A 20,486-nucleotide genomic window follows, 5' to 3' on the forward strand; every position below is an offset into this window, starting at 1 on the left:
GTGACCGTGCTGAGATTACAGAAGTTGCGCACCCGCGCTAGGAAGCGGCGCAGCCGGCTGAAAGAACGGAAACATGGCGCGGCCGCTGCCTGGCGGGGCGGCCGCGCTGAGGCCCTGGACCCGAATTGTTTTTTAGAAAAACCGAAAATTCAAAACAAAAACAAAACTCCAGCCGATTTTAACTCCCCCCACTACCCTAATTCCTTCTCCTAATCAATTCTAAATATCCAATTATTCCCACTAACCCCACAATCATATCCCACTCCTAATTCTTATTCTCTATATATACATACACATATATACATCCATCTCCATCACTTTTATTCTCTCAAACCCTAATTCTCTCTACACATCTCTCTTTTCTCACTTAATCGATTTCAATGGTACTAAAGAGAGCCCGTACTCAAGTTAGCAGCAGCACTAACCCCGCTACTACCGATTCTTCGAGTGTTGGGAGTACGGGGCCACGATTTGTTACACTGGAGGCTGAAGCGGAGTACACAAGGCTGTTATCAAAGATGATAGAGAAATAGAGGGGTTTTCTACCTTCGGGTAAGGATGGTAAGCTTTTCGGATACACATTGGAAGTTCAAGAGGGGATCGAACGAGTATGCCAATTTCCCTGCCTCATGCATGAATAGGTTTGCTCATGCTTGGAATGTTTTTATTTGTGCGAATATCATGCTTTCTTCTTTTGTGCATGATGTTATGGTGGATCGTGCAAAGTTATTATGGGGGATTTTGCAGGGATATTATGTGGATCTTGGTTTCATTATTTATCAGGGTAATTTGTGGTTTTTGCGTGGAAGCACTACGAGGTCTATCCCTTATGCCTCAATTATGACCAAGCTTTGTGTTGCGGTAGGAGTTCATTGGCCCGCACACGAGCAACTTCAGTTACCAAGTGCCCCCATCGACAGTTCTACGATCACAGTGATGCATGAGTGGTTTGGTGGGAAGGCTGATGAGAAGGGACTTGGGTACACCTATGATCATTTGTCGGAGGGCCAGCCAGCCGATCAAACATATGCTGGTGGTTCGACTCGGGCACGCAGAACAGCGTGAAGACATCAAATAGGTAAGGCCGGTTCTTCGCAGCAGCAGCAGCAAGAGTTAGAGGATAGTGTTGGTTTGGGCTCGACACAGTATCGGCATTTGGCGAGGTGGATGGATGCGATGTATGACATCCAGAGCAGGTTTGTGCAGGATCTTACTCTGGCATTGGGTACAGCTTTTCGAGCCACGGGAGTTGATTTACAGTGGCCAGTGTTTGGAGAGGATTATATGTACCCACCTCCTGACACTCCACCCGCGGAGAGTGATGATCATTCTAATTCTGAGTAGGTATGCCTTGATTCCTTACTATTACCTTCACTGAGGACAGTGAAATTTTTAAGTTTGGGGGTGGTAGTTAAGGAATATTTGTATGTGAGTCCATATAGTTTGCATATGCATGATAGTTTAGTTTATAGAGTTTGCATATTTGTCATATAGTTGTTTTATTTATTTGTTGTTATTATAGTATGTTGCATATGTTGGATTTTTAACGCAGCGGGGGCATGACAAAATACTTTTAAACATATAAAATCCAAATAAAAGCATATAAATCGTGAATAAAAATTCGAGGGATCGAATCTAACCTTTTAAAATAATTCGGAGACAACGATCAGAGATCCTTAGCAGTTGCTCCTCAAGTGTGAAGCACTCCACCGGTATCCACCAAGAAAACGATGTTAAGGAGGAGGAAGGAGGTGGAGAGAATTGGGTTTTCCAAACTTTTTGGGTTTTGTGTGGGTTAGAATAAAATAGGGTCTATAATAGTGTATTTATAGGCAAAATTTTCAGCTGAAATTTTCCCATAAATAATATTATTATTATCCCATTTATTATTCTCATTAATAATTAAAACACCTTTTAATTATTAATCCTTTTTCTAAACACTTTAGAAATAATTCTCTCTCTTGATTTAATTTCCAAAAATTAAATCATTAATTAATAATATTAAGAACTTTTCTTAATTAATTTATAATCAATTAAATCTCATTTAATCAATTATTAAATTTTCTAATTAATTATTTATTTCATAAATAAATAATTATTAGCCATTATTAATTAATTCCTCCACCATTAAATCATTCTCTTTTTATGGTGTGACCCTGTAGGTTCAATATTAAGCCGGTAGTAGAAATAAATAATAATAAAACTATTTTATCATTATATATATAAATTCTCTAATTTATTAAATATGATTAATTAATTAATCACATTTATTCTACATCGTGAGGGATACTTCTCAGCATATCGCGACTATCCGGATAATATGAATTCACTGCTTAGAATACCAAGAACCTATTCAGTGAATAGTTACCGTACAATAAACTCCTTCTACCCTACAATGTCCCGATTAATTACAAGGCATGGATCTCGTGTCAAGCCTATCTAATTCAATCACTTTGCTTACCATTTACTATGTGTAGTTCTATGCAAATTAGAAACTCCTTTCTAATTTCATTTACTCTGGCCAGAGATTCCTGAACTAGCATAAGTGGATCAGCCTTGAACATTCGCTTCCTTCACTGGAAGGGGTAGATCCTTTATTGATCATACACTATCTTCGTGTACAAATTCCTATACCCAGAAGAGCCCTAATAATTGTCCCTGGAGACTAAGAACTAAACCAAAACATAGTTCAGTGTACACAAGATGACTACGATGACCTCAAGTCTAAGGATACTTGTACAACTATCACTAAGCGAACAACTGCTGACACGTGAGTGAACTCCATCAGTTGTTCAGCTGGGCGAGTCATGTTCAGTGAACTTATTCTATAATAAGCACCTACATACTAGCTATAGTGTCACCACACAAATGTCTATGAGAACAGACATTCTTCATAATGAAGCAAGCATAGTATGTACCGATCTTTGCGGATTATTAATTACCAGTTAGTAATCCTACGACCAGGAACTATTTAAGTTTAGAGTTATCATCTTTTTAGGTCTCACTATTATGATCTCATCATAATCCATAAAAAGCTTTACTCTAAACTATGGTATATCTTATTTAAACACTTAAATAGATAAAGCCCGTAATAAAAACAAAACAAGTCTTTTATTAATATCAATGAAATCAAAACAGATTACATAAAAGGTTATTCCTAAATCCTAATACCTGATTGGACTTAGGACATATTCCTTTCAATCTCCCACTTGTACTAAAGCCAATCACTCTGGTATCTAATACCCATCTTGTCTTTATGACGATCAAAATGACTTTCATAAAGTAGCTTTGTGAGTGGGTCTGCTATGTTGTTATGTGTGTCAACTCTAATTCAATACAATACAAGAAATGTTACCGCGCTCCCACTAACCCTTTTGTAGACGCATGGTTCATCTGCGTTTTTGATAAAATCAAACTCTTTGATTGTCACATCAAAACGAATGTTCCATCTTTCGAGAAGCTTGCTTTAAACCACATATGGTTCGCAGTAGCTTACACACTAGGTTTTCATTTCTCTTGGAAAGAAAACCATCTGGCTAATTACCAGATCTCATAGTCGTAGTAAGCAGCAATCGCAAGCAAAATCCGAACTGATTTTAACAGGGCTACAGGTAAAAGGTTTCATCAAAGTCAATCCATTGCCTTTGTTTGAATCCTTTTGCCAAAAGCCTGGCCTTAAAGGTCTCCACCTGGCCATCTGCTCTAATCATTCTTATGTATACCGTATACATAGATTCCATTCCGGATTTCATGGCACTATGCCATTTCTCTGAGTCAACACTACTCATAGCCTCATTATAGGTCACAGGGTCATCATCATCAATGATCGACAACTCATTATCATTCTCAATGACAAGGCCATAATACCTCTCAGGTTGGCGAGACACTCTCCCTGATCTATGAATGGGCTATTCCACAAAAGGTTGTTCAGTCAGAACAGGTGTTTCCACTTGATCCGTAGTAGTTTGTGCTTCTTGAACTTCATCAAGTTCAATTTTGCTCCCACTGTTTCCTTCAAGGATAAACTCCTTTTCCAAGAAGGTAGCATGTTTGGAAACAAACACCCGATGATCGGTGTAAAAGTAATACCCTAAAGTCTCTTTAGTATATCCCACAAAACTACATTTTACGGATCGATATTCCAGCTTATCTGGGTCAACTTTCTTGACATAAGCTGGACATCCCCAAATCTTAACGTGTTTAAGACTCGGTTTCCTTTCTTTCCATATCTCATACGGAGTTTGAGGAACAGATTTGGAAAGCACCTTATTCAGTAAATATGCTGAGGTTTCCAATGCATAACCCCATAGGAATACTGGAAGATTTGCATAGCTCATCATGGACCGAACTATGTCTAACAAAGTTCAATTTCTCCTTTCAGATACCAATCTGGAGGCGTCCACTGGGAGACTATACCATTTACTTTGAGATAATCTAGAAACACTCCATTAAAGTATTCACCACCTCGATCTGATCGAAGAGTTATAATACTATGTTTGGTTATTTCTCCACTTCATACTTATATTCTTTGAACTTTTCAAAGGCCTCAGACTTGTGTTTCATCAAACACATATCTGAATCCAGATCTATCATCTATGAAAGTAATGAAGTATAAAAATCCACCCATGGCTTGCGTAGACATTGGTCCACATACATCTGTGTGTACCATTCCTAGCAAATCTGCAGCCCTCTCTCCATGTCCACTAAATGGAGACTGCAGTGCCACTATGAAGTGAGATTTTTATCATCCCTTTTCTTTTATTAGTTTGTTCAATCTGAAGTAAATTATGTCACATATATACAGACCATTATTTAAAGTACCACGTCCATAAAGAATATTATCTCTAAGAATAGAACATTCATTATTCTCAATAATAAATGAAAATCCAGCCAAGTCTAACATGGGAATAATATTCCTCACAATCGAGGGAACAAAATAACAATTATTTCAAACAATAGTCTTGCCCGTAGGCCTATGTAAATGAAATGATTCTACATCTTCAGCAACAACTCTTGCTCCATTTCCATCAGTAGAATCACCTCCTCTTCCTCAAGAGTCCTACTTCTCCTTGGTCCCTGTAACAAATTGCAGATTTGAGAACCACCGGCGGTATCTAATACCCAAGTAGAAATTTAATTTAATGACATATTCACTTCTATCATGAACATACCTGAATCAGAAGCGGTAGTCTCACTACCCTTCTTCTTATTCAATTCTGCAAGGTAAACCTTGCAGTTCCTCTTCCAGTGCCCCACCTTGTTACAGTGAAAGCAAACAACTTTGCTCTTGGGGTCTTCAGCTTTTGGTGGAACCAGCATTTTCTCACTTACTTTCTTCTTCTTCGAAGAGTTCCTCTTCCTTTTCTTAGGATTGGAACCTTCACCAATTAGAAGAACAGAACTCTTCTTAGGGGGAAAATTCGATTCCGCAGTCTTCAACATGTTGTGGAGTTCAGGCAGGCTGACATCCAACTTATTCATGTGAAAGTTCACAACAAACTGTGAGAACGAACTCGGAAGCGATTGCAAGACCAAGTCTTGGCTCAGCTCCCCATCCATGGCAAAACCAAGTTGTCCAAGACATTCAATCAAATTGATCATCTTAAGTACATGGTCATTCACAGATGATCCCTCAGACATCCTACACCCGAACAACTCCTTCGATATCTCATATCGAGTTGTCCTCCCTGCCAGATCATACAACTCTTGTAGATGCATGAGGATAGTGTGAGCATCCATATGCTCATGTTACTTTTGTAGCTCAATGTTCATGGAAGCTAGCATGATGCATTGAGCAACATTTGCATCATCTATCCACTTATGATACACAACATGTTCATCATTATGCGCATCGCTAGCAGGTTCAGTAGGCTTAGGTGAGTCAATCACGTATTCCAGCTTCTCAATCCTGAGAACAATTCTCAAGTTTCGAAGCCAGTCAGCATAATTAGGACCAGTCAATTTGTGAGCATCCAGTATGCTCCTGAGTGATAGTGCAGAAGACATAATGTATATTGTAAATCTGTAAATGATAAACACATAACAACACTTAGCAAATATTCGATTTCATTTCAAAACACTATATGAATCTGGTCTTTATTCATAAGTGGCTCCAACTAGTTTATCTAATTTATTCAACCCCCTACGTGAAAAATTAAGCATTCATAATGTAGTGGGAATAGGGATCCTACATTCCATTACACAACCCCGGCTGTGGCACGAAACGCCATGTAATGTTCAATAGGCAAACAACTCTTGTCAATTACATCTAATGTTATTCCCTAATCAAACTTTAGCCTCTTGAATAATTGAGTCACGGTTGTGGCACGACAAACTCAATATTCTAAGTCAAGTCTAACCCAACATTCCGTACAATTGAATCAGTCCCCAAAGGCCCACGGCTGTGGCACGTAACGACCTTTAGATTCTTATTCAATGTACACATCTCTATGTAATAGACAAGTATTTCTTACTTCGAAATCAAAGCCCTCGGCTGTGGCACGAAACGACAATGATTTAAAAATAAGAACTACTTTTCTATCATGTTGGAAGGCTATGACCGACACAAGCCCGTTGTATCATTGACCAATTACTACTTGATATTATTTAATTTTAGAGGGATTATATTACGTTACAATCATAATCATATTATAAAGAGATTATTCCTTTTAAATTAAATATTTCAAATCAATAATCAATAATCAGATGATTCCCAGATCGCGTGGAGCATTGTCAAGAGGCGTCACTTAATAACCCTTTCTTACAGATAGAAATCTGTTGTTGACAGAATCATCCTTTCTCTCATATCGAAAATTCATATTCAATTACGTGTTTCATAAACACAAGAATCTCATGATTGTATTCATAATATTATCATTAAGGTTATGAAACAATTTCACTATACTAGGTTGTCTAACAAACGCCTTATGTTTATTTAAGTTCACCTAAATCTATCATCGCATGATAAACTAAGCATATATCACATATATCAACATGAATAAACATCAAGGTAGGCATGTTACATCATCTAGCACATTAGTCTAAGCATTATACATCTCTATGTATCACATGAAGCATTTAAAAGCAACTAAAACAGTTAAAAATAGCTTTAAAACACTTCATAGAAATATAAACAGTTAAAAACTTTTATATAAACTAAAATTGATCAATCCATTAGATCCGTCTCGAAAAAATGAATCCAACGGTATATTGCACGCCTAAAACGAAGTTACGAAACTCCCAGAAAATCAATTTTAAAATCAATTTTAAAATCAACAGAAGGGCTGTAACGCATTCCAGGAACGCGTTACAGGACCTGTAACGCATTCTGGTGATGCGTTACACCCCTTTTCAGCCATTAAAGGGTGTAAAGCATTCTGTGAATGCGCCACAGGTGTGTAACGCATTCCCGGAATGCGTTACACCCCTATTTTTTTTTGTTTTTCAGCAGCCGCCTGTTTTTTTTCTCGATCAGCGTGCCTGACAACTTTGTCTTCTTTCTTCTTTCACGCAGCAGACAGATTATGCAGAGCAGATACAGTATAGATATATATACATACAATACATATATATATATAATTATTTAATTACGAATTTTAATTGCAACAATTTCAAAAATTCATAATAAAAAATTTATACATCCTAAAATTATGAAAAAAATACCCAGACGATCAACAACACTTGTAGAACCCAGATCAACATTCAAAATAATTCTGAGAAACGATTTCTCATCAGACAAAATTAATCCATGATATAACTTGTAAAAATCATAATTAATTCATACAAGCACATAAAATTCTGAAATTTTTTCCACAGATCTATATGCATACAACCTATGCTCTGATGCCATTGTTGGATTTTTAACGCAGCGGGGGCATGGCAAAATACTTTTACACCTATAAAATCCAAATAAAAGCATATAAATCGTGAATAAAAATTCGAGGGATCGAATCTAACCTTTTAAAATAATTCGGAGACAACGATCAGAGATCCTTAGCAGTTGCTCCTCAAGTGTGAAGCACTCCACCGGTATCCACCAAGAAAACGATGTTAAGGAGGAGGAAGGAGGTGGAGAGAATTGGGTTTTCCAAACTTTTTGGGTTTTGTGTGGGTTAGAATAAAATAGGGTCTATAATAGTGTATTTATAGGCAAAATTTTCAGCTGAAATTTTCCCATAAATAATATTATTATTATCCCATTTATTATTCTCATTAATAATTAAAACACCTTTTAATTATTAATCCTTTTTCTAAACACTTTAGAAATAATTCTCTCTCTTGATTTAATTTCCAAAAATTAAATCATTAATTAATAATATTAAGAACTTTTCTTAATTAATTTATAATCAATTAAATCTCATTTAATCAATTATTAAATTTGCTAATTAATTATTTATTTCATAAATAAATAATTATTAGCCATTATTAATTAATTCCTCCACCATTAAATCATTCTCTTTTTATGGTGTGACCCTGTAGGTTCAATATTAAGCCGGTAGTAGAAATAAATAATAATAAAACTATTTTATCATTATATATATAAATTCTCTAATTTATTAAATATGATTAATTAATTAATCACATTTATTCTACATCGTGAGGGATACTTCTCAGCATATCGCGACTATCCGGATAATATGAATTCACTGCTTAGAATACCAAGAACCTATTTAGTGAATAGTTACCGTACAATAAACTCCTTCTACCCTACAATGTCCCGATTAAATACAAGGCATGGATCTCGTGTCAAGCCTATCTAATTCAATCACTTTGCTTACCATTTACTATGTGTAGTTCTATGCAAATTAGAAACTCTTTTCTAATTTCATTTACTCTGGCCAGAGATTCCTGAACTAGCATAAGTGGATCAGCCTTGAACATTCGCTTCCTTCACTGGAAGGGTTAGATCCTTTATTGATCATACACTATCTTCGTGTACAAATTCCTATACCCAGAAGAGCCCTAATAATTGTCCCTAGAGACTAAGAACTAAACCAAAGCATAGTTCAGTGTACACAAGATGACTACGATGACCTTAAGTCTAAGGATACTTGTACAACTATCACTAAGCGAACAACTGCTGACACGTGAGTGAACTCCATCAGTTGTTCAGCTGGGCGAGTCATGTTCAGTGAACTTATTCTATAATAAGCACCTACATACTAGCTATAGTGTCACCACACAAATGTCTATGAGAACAGACATCCTTCATAATGAAGCAAGCATAGTATGTACCGATCTTTGCGGATTATTAATTACCAGTTAGTAATCCTACGACCAGGAACTATTTAAGTTTAGAGTTATCATCTTTTTAGGTCTCACTATTATGATCTCATCATAATCCATAAAAAGCTTTACTCTAAACTATGGTATATCTTATTTAAACACTTAAATAGATAAAGCCCGTAATAAAAACAAAACAAGTCTTTTATTAATATCAATGAAATCAAAACAGATTACATAAAAGGTTATTCCTAAATCCTAATACCTGATTGGACTTAGGACATATTCCTTTCAGCATATAGTTGTATTGGCATTATATCATGATCCCTTATGTTGCTTTTCCGATTAGTTTGTAATGTTGATTCGAGTGTAGTGATTTCGTAGAGAGGAATGTTAATTCTTAACGAATTGATTTGCATGCTAGAAACAAGAAAATTTTCACTAAGTCTTATAGGTTTCTTGAGTTCTAGATCATGATCATGACTTGTTTGTTTGACGAGGTTTAATCACTTATTTATGTCTAGAATTTATGATATTCTCTTAATGACGAAATAAAATGGATTTTTAAAATTGAAAAAAATTGGATTTCAATGCGAGTTGTGGCTAGGCGTCAAATGGCTAGTAGACGGCTCATATTTATATGAGTGGTCTAGGGTTGAGCGAGATGGAGGAGCGAAACGCTCTCGTTCAGAAATTGTCAAAAAAAGAGAAAAAAAGAGAAAAAAAAATGTGTTATGCATAGTTGATCACGAGTGGGCTCTTTGATACTCGAGTTATTAAGTTCTAGGGGACTTTGTGCCTAGTGACCTAAGGCTTTTATAGTCTGGGATCCGTTAACCTAACGCTCGCTACATGGGTATTATTGCATAAGTCTCTTGTAGACCTCACTCATTGCACAATCAAATAAGCATGTTTGTATTTTGTTATGTGTTATCAATAAAAGCATGAATCCTTGTATAACTCCGATAAAAAAATGAAGTGTTGTCAGTCATTTTGAGTTTATCGTTTATTCTGTTTATAACCTTGTGATTTTTTTGATGAGTGGTGAGTTATGATTATTGATCTAGTTTCAAGAGTATATCTATTAAGCAAATACACACACATACTTTTCTGGTTTGTGAGTTGATATCGTTGCATTCATGTTAGTTGCATTCATTCATTTTTATTTCTTGTTTTTGAGTCTGTTATGCTTGAGGACAAGCATCGAGTCAAGTTTGGGGGTGTGTTAAGTGGCATTTATGTCCACTTAAAATGCTTCGTAAAGGCTCGAATTGGTGTTTTGTACTCAATTTGTTTGTGTATTTGATGTGTTTCTCTAGTGTTTTTCTTTTCAGGGCATAATCGGGAAGAAGGGCTGGAAATTGCATGATTTATGCTTGGAAGAATGTTAGGATGAAGCCTTGGTCAAGTGCGTGAAGAAACCAGCAAGTGAAGGCAATTAAATAAGAAGAAATAAGTTTTTCCAGAAGCTCAGCGCGGCCGCGCTACACTTGGCAGCGGCCACGCCATACTCCGCGCGGCCGCGCTAAGTCGATTTTCTAGAATTCTGTTTCTAGTAGAATATTGATCTGTTGGACTTATGGTCGATTTGGGCTGATATATAAAGACCTTTTGAAGACGTTTTTCATAACGGAGAGCAAGGGGATAACAGCAAGAAGACCTAGTAGCACAAATACAATGAAGGAGAAGAAGAACTTGTTTTTACTTGTGATTCTTTGCTTAAGTTGTAATCTTGGATGCTTGTTTTCTCTATTGTTTGAACCTAATACTCATGTTAACGTACTTTGCTATATTTATTCAGTTATTTCATACCTAATTTATTTTAGTTTATTTACCATGCTTTCATTGGAACCCATGGTGACGATGAGTTCGGTTATGAACTAATCGTTATCGTGGGGTTCTAACGGATTTACTTATGGATTTTTATAGTTAATTGTTTTGATATCTTGGTGTGTGGTGATTGTATGATATCCTAATATTGGTTGTGCTTATTCGTCTAATGTGTGTCACGAACATATAAGATAACGTGTTAATCTCTATTGAAGCGAAAGTGAATATAAAGGTTTAGAACTTACCATGCTAGCATAGGTTCATGTATTTATTGTGCATGATTCATAGGCAACTTTAACCATCTTACTTGCCCTATTTAATCAAGATAGATAACTTGTTCATTAAACCATTATGTTGTCAAATTCTATAGACATATAGGGTCTCAACATATTTGGTGTCTATTCAACTTCTATCTCTTTTGTGGATGTCTGGTAGTAGGGTATTCGTACAATGAAAGATGGCATTTACTAGTTTTGTGTTATCTGATTAGTTGTCATCACCATTTCATGCTAAGGTTAAGATCAATGACTTTGAATGAAGTAGTAATGAAGTTGGAATCCCATGTTTGTCTCATACAAGTAATTCAACCTCAATTCTCTTATTTAATGTTATTTAGTATAATCTCTTAGTTTAATCAAAACCCAAATTGTTATTTATCTTAGCATTGAGCGATAACCATATCATTGTTGTATAAGTGCATAAATTGAAGTTAACCTAAACTAGTCTCTGTGGAACGAACTAAAAAGAATTCTATATTACTTGCGAGCACGTATACTTGCATATAATTTTAGCGCGTATTTTCGTCCTAACATGGATTAAATGAATAACATTCTATTTGTTTTTGTTGCGGATTTTTAAATTCAGATTATTTTTCATATTGAAATAGTACATGTCTAGCGGATTAAATGCAATCTTGTGAATTGAGTAGTTAGATGTTTTGGTAATGCATTGCATTATTTTGTTACGGATTGAGTAGTTAAATGTTTTGGTAATGCATTACATTTTTTCGTTGAAGATTAAGTAGATATATGATTTGGTTTTGTAATTTCAGTCAAATTTTTGTATTTGGATGGTTTATCATTGCGAAACAGTGCACATCTTGTAGATTAAATGAATCGCATTGTTTCATTATAGTCATATATTTTAGATGTCAATAAATGGTATGTCTTTGATTGAGTGTAATAAATGAATATATTACAAAAATGATTATGTTTTGGTTTAAGTAGATGAATATATTACTAAAATGATATATGACCATCACTAATCACTTTACTGATATTTAATCAAAAAGGCGTATAATAATTTTGCTATATTTGGTTTATACTTATTTTTTTGTAGAAATTATTATTTAGTAATTTTACAGGTTATATACCACAACCACGCCGAAGTTTATGAATATGAGAATTAAGTAGGCTAAGAAGTCAAGTGACATCTGAGTTAATTAACCTAGACGATTTAAGCAATCAACAAAAATCAATGGGCGGAGGTATTACTAAATTTTTTGCTTTTTAATAGTCAATAACTTTAAATATAATCATTTATTAATTTTTAAATATTACAGAACCAAACACGCCTCCAAGACCAACACAGAAATTCTGCATTATACCAAATAACAAATTCAAGGCAACTGCAGGAAGGTTTCCGAGCTTTCATGTATGTATTCAATCCTAACTTTTTTTATTACTTATTTAATGAATATCATACTATTAATCAAATAAAAACTATACATGAAGATGATTTTCAACCATCAACTCAAGAAGCTACTCAAGAGGAACAACAAACACAAGAAATACAAGAAGATCAAATGCATTTTGAAGAACCACTTCAAGAGAATGAACAAGCAAAGAAAGCAAAAATCTACAAATGGAAAAAAAGAAATTGCAGAAGGTTAAAATATAATTTGAATTACAACTTAAGTATGTAATTTTTTGATTGCTCTTTTAAAATTTTGTAACTATTTACTTCATTATTTAAATCAGGTGAAAAATGAATGGGAGAATCGAGATGCAAAAAGAAAGAAGCCAACTATTAGGATTCCAAAAAGAAGAATGCAAAAATGGATACCGAGGTAAATTAAATGAATAAAAGAAAAAATTCATTGTACTTATTTATATATAAATCCAAATATATGAATATTCTTAGATTTTCCATTTAGCAGATTAAAGGTGCCATACATATAAATTGAGCGAAAGGAGATATAATGATCGGAAATTTTCCAAGGCTATCCAGTCAAATGGTTTGGTACTTGTTAGGGGAATAATACAATTGGGTTAAAAATTAAAGATTCGAAAGCCTGTAGGATTTTTGTTTAGAGATGTTTTTGTTGTGAAATAAAAACTAGGGTCGCGATTACAATTAATGCTAGGGTTGTTGAGTTTTGAGTTTTAATGACTGTTCTACCGGTGGGGACTAGTTGTCCTCGCAAGATATCTACGTATCTCTATATTGAAGAGAATCAAGCCAAACACGTAGTTCTAGGGTGAGGAGTAGATCCCTTTATATAGATATTGAGTCTAGGGTTAGACTAGGGTAGGGTGACTTGGTGGACAAGTATCCTACTTAAATGGTAAGTAGGACTCTCGTAGACGGTGAATTCTAGATCCTTCCTAAGTGGAGTCCGTTTCCATGTTGGATACGACGTTGGTGTCATATTGGATCTCATTGTCAGGCCTACTCGATGGGCTTATCACATAGCTGATTTTAGGCCGTGGGCTACATGACCCACTTTGGGTCATGGTCGTCACAGTCTGCTCAAATTATAAAAACTCATATTAGGTCATGACCGTGACGACCTACTTTGGGCCGTGGTGTTACGGGTTTGACCAGTCAATTGTAGGACATAATTAATTCAACATTAATTGTATATTTACGAATTACTTTCAATCCATATCAGTTTCCATCAAAACTCGGATATAACATTGTCCAGATTTTTTACCACAACAGTGTTTATTTCATGCTTAAAAATAGGCATATTCTTATTACTGAAGGATACGTGTTCAATGTCTTGGGACTTCCATATTACATGCTTAAAAATAGGTATATTCTTATTACTGAAGAAGACGTGTTCAATGTCTTGGGACTACCATATGGAAGAGATTCTTTTATGCTAGCTATAGACAACAAGTACCAAGAAAGAACTGATCAATGGCTCCAAATATTTCCAGCTGACAAAAGGGAACAAATCACAACTACAATGGTGGTACAAATGATGAATGGATAAGGCGTGACTCAGAACTTCAAACTGAACTTTCTGACAGTGTTTTTAAATGTTTTGTTTGGAACACTATCACACGCATACATTGATAAACAACCTGTAAGACTAGATAGTGATCTCAGTGATTTATACAAAGAATATCACATTAATTACCCTGTAAAGAAAACTGGTAGTTGAAATACAAGAAGTTTTATTTTCTTTAAGGGTTTCTTGATCTTTCTAGTGGTAAGATTTAATTCAATTTATTTGTGCCCATTTTTATTCTCTACAAAAATACTGATAGTAATAAAAATGTACACATATTTTTAGTTATTCTATGTTGATCGAGTCTGTCATAGAAGGATCAACTTTGTTGAGAGAATATTTCGATCATTCGGAGGTTGGAATGAGGAATTAATGAAGCAAAGGAAAGCAATTGAAGTATTTGAAGGACCCTTTAGTGTTGGAGTAGTTATACCACTATTAATGGAGTATTTACAACAACAATCAGAAAAGAAAGATAATAGAAAGAAGGTATGACTACAAAAAAATTAACATGAATATTCTTTTAATAGTTGCTTGATCTGAATAATTATTTATGATGTCAATCACAAGGAACAACAATTTAATAATGGTTGGAATACTCAATATGACAAATGGGATGCTAGGAATGATGGTTGGACATAGGATCACAATGATAAAGAGCCATATCATACAGATAAACAAAACTCAGATGTTGATGTCGAAAATACTCAAGAAGAACATGAAAATCAGGTACTTTAATAAACTAATATTAGCTTTGTTAACTAATTTACAAGAATTACTAACAATTATAAAAATACAGGCTGACAAGGATGGTGAACCAATTGCTGGTGAGGAGAATAATACTTGAAAATCACAAGGAGAAAAGGTAAATCACTAAAAGTTCAAATTACAATCACTAATTATGGCACTTGAATCACTAATATTCTTCAATATAATCACTGGAACATGACATTTTAATCATCAGTATTCGCACTTTAATCACTAATACATCTTGTATCTATCTTATCTAGTATCTTATACATCTACAAAATGAAGTGGAAATATTGCAAGACAGAGCGCATGATTTAATTGAATAAAAAATGTTGTTTGATACTGATTTGAAGTTATTAGAAAAAGATCCAACAAATCACGCATGATTTAATTGAATAAAAAATGTTGTTTGATACTGATTTGAAGTTATTAGAAAAAGATCCAACAAATCACAACTTCCTGCTACTCAGAGATTAAATCAATGATGTCTTTCATCCAAGAAAACAAGATCAACCATCTTCGAGAAAAAATAAGACATCATATGACCAAGAACACCAGCAAACAGAAACTTATGAATGAGATGCTAACTTGGAAGATGACGAATTAGATGAAGTTGACCTTGTAGACTATATCAGAGCTACACAACAAAATGTCATCATATTTGGACCAGATGAAGTCGATGATGTAATTCCATCTTTTTCACTCAGAATGGATGAAGATATATGTGACGAATACTGATAAAATGACAATACGAATTACATTACTACTAAGGCAATATTGAGAGAGAAGAGCACGTGTCTTCATAAATTGGGTAGAGTTGGAAAATCACCGTATATTGAGAATATAATTAAACATTGACACAACTTTTACAAGTCACAGGATGGGGCTATGGAGATATACGCTCCAAAATAGGGATCTAGTTTAAGTAATTCAAATTATTCTATTCAATTATACATATAAATCCGGGATTACAATATATAATTACTATTGGCAGGGAGACAATGTTCATCTTGGATGATTTATTATGTATAAAAGAATATATGCAACTTTAAAAGTCAACCATAATGTAGAAAGTGTAGTGATTAACGCATATGCAACTATGTTGAATGATAATGAGAAGTACAAAGCGGATGAGTCTCCATTGTGTCTCTTTTGTACCATTGGCTGTGTGGTAATTTTTATATTTCACTATTTTTTTTATAGATTATCAACTATTTTTATCAATTATAGTTCTGATTTCAAAAATATATAATTTTCTGCATACCTTCGATACAGATAAGAGTGTTATAGTCACATATCCAATATTTGCTGAAAATGAACATATTCAAAAGAACAAACCTTGAATATTTAGACATGGTATAAGTTAAATAAAAAACTATTAATAATATTATACAATATTATTTTAAATTCTGATATTTACATATTGCATATATTTTTTCATATCATTGCATATGAGCATTTTTATTTGATCTGCTACAATATGAAAAATCCTGCATTTGAAATAATTAACAACATAAGAAGAACTGAAGATCCAAAGATATGTTATGGCAACAAACCAAAATTTCTGGTATCAAACATCAATACTATAAAATTATCATGTTGAGCAAGACTGAAGCTGTATGCAAAAATCAACAATATTGTTTGGTTAACTCAACATAGAACAAAGCACTTTGAAATAATAACTCCACTAGAATCAGTACAGATTGTTTATTGGTCATATATATGGCGGCCGCCAAATCCGGTCAGAAGTTTGGGGTCCACAACACACACACACACCATATTTAAACTTTTTATGAATATAATAATATATGCAATGACCCTACTTACCATAATCAAGGATCGCAACAGTTTAAAGTGTGTCCAAAAGCCACAATCTTATTTATTACAAACGTATCAAATCCTAAATTTATTTATCTTACATCTGAAGTCAAAATTTATTACAAGCTTTTAGCACACACCAAGTCACACAACTTCCGCTAGCTTATTCCATTTCAACCTGTAAACCTAGCTGGTACACTCGACTGAGGATCCTCGCCATCACCAATTTCCTTTCTAACTGAAAAAGAACATCAACAGATTCACAAGAGTGAGCTAACTAGCACAGCATGTCATAATGACAACACTGAGATTAAATAATGATCAATTGAAATGATATAGGAAATCAAGTTTCCTGATAAGCAATGATTAGAATTGGATATTCACTTTTATTTTAAAAACCAAGGTTAGGCTACTGATCAGTCACGCACTAACCCCGAGCAAGGCTCCCAGCTTTGCTCTATATACCGGATCCAAGGCACACATTGGCCTATTCTGACCACAAATCTGGTCTGACCACGAATCTGGTCCATATTTAAAAACAATCCAATTTTATAATAATAACATGATAAACAATGTAATTCAATAAACTGAATCATAAACAACATTTATCTTGAAGCATAAGGTGATTTACAATACCATGAAGGTATAACAAGTTAAATAAGAAGATTGACTTTCAATTCAGGGAAAGAATCAGAGTGTAGAAGACCAAGGGTGCAAAGGTTACAAGGAATGGTCTCCTGTTATACATGGCATAAATGTTCGTCTGATAAGCAATCTCATATCAAGGATCAATATGTGGTAGATATGTATTTGTGGAGTAGTATCGGATATGTGTGGTTCGTATCCAAGAATTCAACAATCAATGGTTTACAAAAAATCAGGCTCACGACTCAAGTTCAATAAGAATCAGTGTTTAGGATTAAGTACTTCAAAGTACTTGCAATATAGAATAGGAACTACTGGGAATAATTGTAACATAATGAAAAGAGTTCAAAAGTATTCGCAATTATACTACAAGAAAGTTCAGGGACACTTCCCTTATAAATTCGCTTTCACTTCACTAACACTTGCCAATTGGTTCCCACTCACTACTTGCTTTCCTTTTCTACGTCTCGCTTCCTCTGTTAGACATCACATATACTTATCAACACCACTTCTCATCTCATTTTATTCGATATAAACTTCTATCTACCCTTCATTTCACCTAAATCCGATGTACGGATTGAAACTTACAGTAAAAACAGTTAAGCAATGCACATACAATCATATTATACAGCAATCAAATCACATATAGCACATAGCACGTAAGATATTTGATCAAAATAATTTTTCAAAAAAGATTCGGGGTCAAAATGATTTTCCAGATATTTAATACGAATTTTTGAATATTTTTCGGAATTAAAACGAAACTCCGAATCATTTTATAATTAAATAATAGGGTTCAAACACCCGAATTTGACTTTAAAATGATTTTATAATAATTATTGAGCCTTAAAAATAATTTAAAATAATATTTTAAAGTTCGAAACTATTTTTCGTAATTTTTAAATCAAAAGAAATAATTAAATCTAATTAAATAATCAATTAAAGTTAATTAATAACTAGTTAAATTAATTAATCAATTAATATTTAAATTAATTGACTAATTAAATAATGAATTATTAACAAAAATTAATTAATTAAATAATTCAGATTTATTTCTAAATTAAAAGTGAATTTTGGAATTAAAACTAAACATTTTTAGAATTTTTAAATAATAAAAACAAATTTCTGATATTAAAATAAATTGAAAATATAATTTTTAAAGGTTTATAAAACTGAAATCCTAATTTTGTAAATTTTGATAATTACAGGGACCGAAATAGAATTGTTTGCAAACTAGGGGGATGAAATGGTAATTTTACCATCCCCTCCCCCTGTTCTTTCCCTCGCCGGCCGGACTCCATGGCTGCCGCCATGGAGCTTTTCCGGCGGCCTGAAAACGTTCCAGAAATCCATCAAACTGTCACCAAATGATCTACTCAATTCCAGGAGCGTACTGATTATCTTATTTTTTATCAAAAACGTAGCCAATCGGCCCAATCATCGGATTAAAAATCTCGTCGCCGCCCTATGAAATTTTCTGATCTGATCAAAATACGAATCCTTAAATCAAATAAAAATTATGACTCGATTCCTGGGAATGTCCTGAATGCAGTGGTGGTAACATATTTTACCCAGAATCAATGAAATTAAAACCTCCAATTTCGAATTAAGAACATTCAAAGTTATAAACCCTAATTTTAAAATCTGAGAATCAAACATCAATTTCTCTATGTTATTGAACTCTATTTTTGACATATAATATACCAAATTGACCAGGAAGAAAAGATCTACATGATTAAGCCATCAAATCATATCAAAAATATCAAGAACAAAAATTCATAATTTAATCCATAATTAATTCGAATTAAAACAATTAAATGAGAAAAATACCTTGATTCTTGCATAAAAATTGATGGTGGATTCAAAAAGAGGTTTTCGAGAGCTTCATTTTGATATATTGCACGCCCGAATCGGAGTTCGATAACGCCTTCGTTTGTGCGATTAATTTTCAAGAATATAGTATTTTAATAGGGTTTTCTATAGTTTTCAGGTTTTGTACTGTCTGATGATTTTATGTGTAAAATGAAATAAGAAAAGGGCTATTTATATTTACGGAATATTAGTACGTTCTGGATCGTGTTGGATCGATAAATATGTTTCTTAGCCGCTAGGTAACTATAAATATGATAGTTTTGGATAAACAGTATCCTGTTTTGGATAAGCACTATCATGTTTTGGATAAGTATTATCCTATTTCGGATAATTATCAAAACCGGGCTTTTATAAAATGTTTTATACGAAGATAATGTTATCGAAAAGGGTTAGCGTATCGAAAATATTACGTCGGGCCGCGCACGGGTCAAACCGTAATCCGGATCGAAAAAGTCAAAACATGGAAAATGTCCGGAATTACCAGATTAGGTTAGGAAAGAGTTTTTGAAAGAGTTTTGGGTTATAAAAACGTAAAAATGGTTGAGGTTGGACGATTCCCAGCTTTATAAAATAATTTTGTAATTATTCAGAAAATAGTTAATAAATTCATAAATCAATATAAAATCATATAATACTCCAAAAATTACCAGAAAAATAACTTAATTCTCCATATTTTATTCTAGACATAATATAATTAACATACCTAGACTTTACCACATATGAACATTCACATAACAACACCAATCATCAGATAATTCACAAAAAATCACATAAAATCACATAAAAATCATTTATTGATAAAAATAATTACACGTCATGTCCCGGATATTACATCCTCCCCCCTTAAAAGGATTTTGTCCTCAGAATCTTCTAAGTAAACAACTGAGGGCACTTTTCTCGTATATCACTTTCTAACTCCCAGGTTGACTCTTCAACCTTTGGGTTTTTCCACAATACTCGCACTAAATTCACAACTTTATTTCTCAATACCTTTTCTCTCTTTTCTAGAATGTAACGACTCGCGTATTTTCGTACTATTTAATGTGTAATTATGGAATTATTAAATAAATAAAATATGTACATAGCTTCTGTCAGCTATATGTTGTTTTAT

This window comes from Apium graveolens, chromosome 4, assembly GCF_009905375.1.
Source record: "Apium graveolens cultivar Ventura chromosome 4, ASM990537v1, whole genome shotgun sequence".
In the NCBI taxonomy this organism is placed as follows: Eukaryota; Viridiplantae; Streptophyta; class Magnoliopsida; order Apiales; family Apiaceae; genus Apium; species Apium graveolens.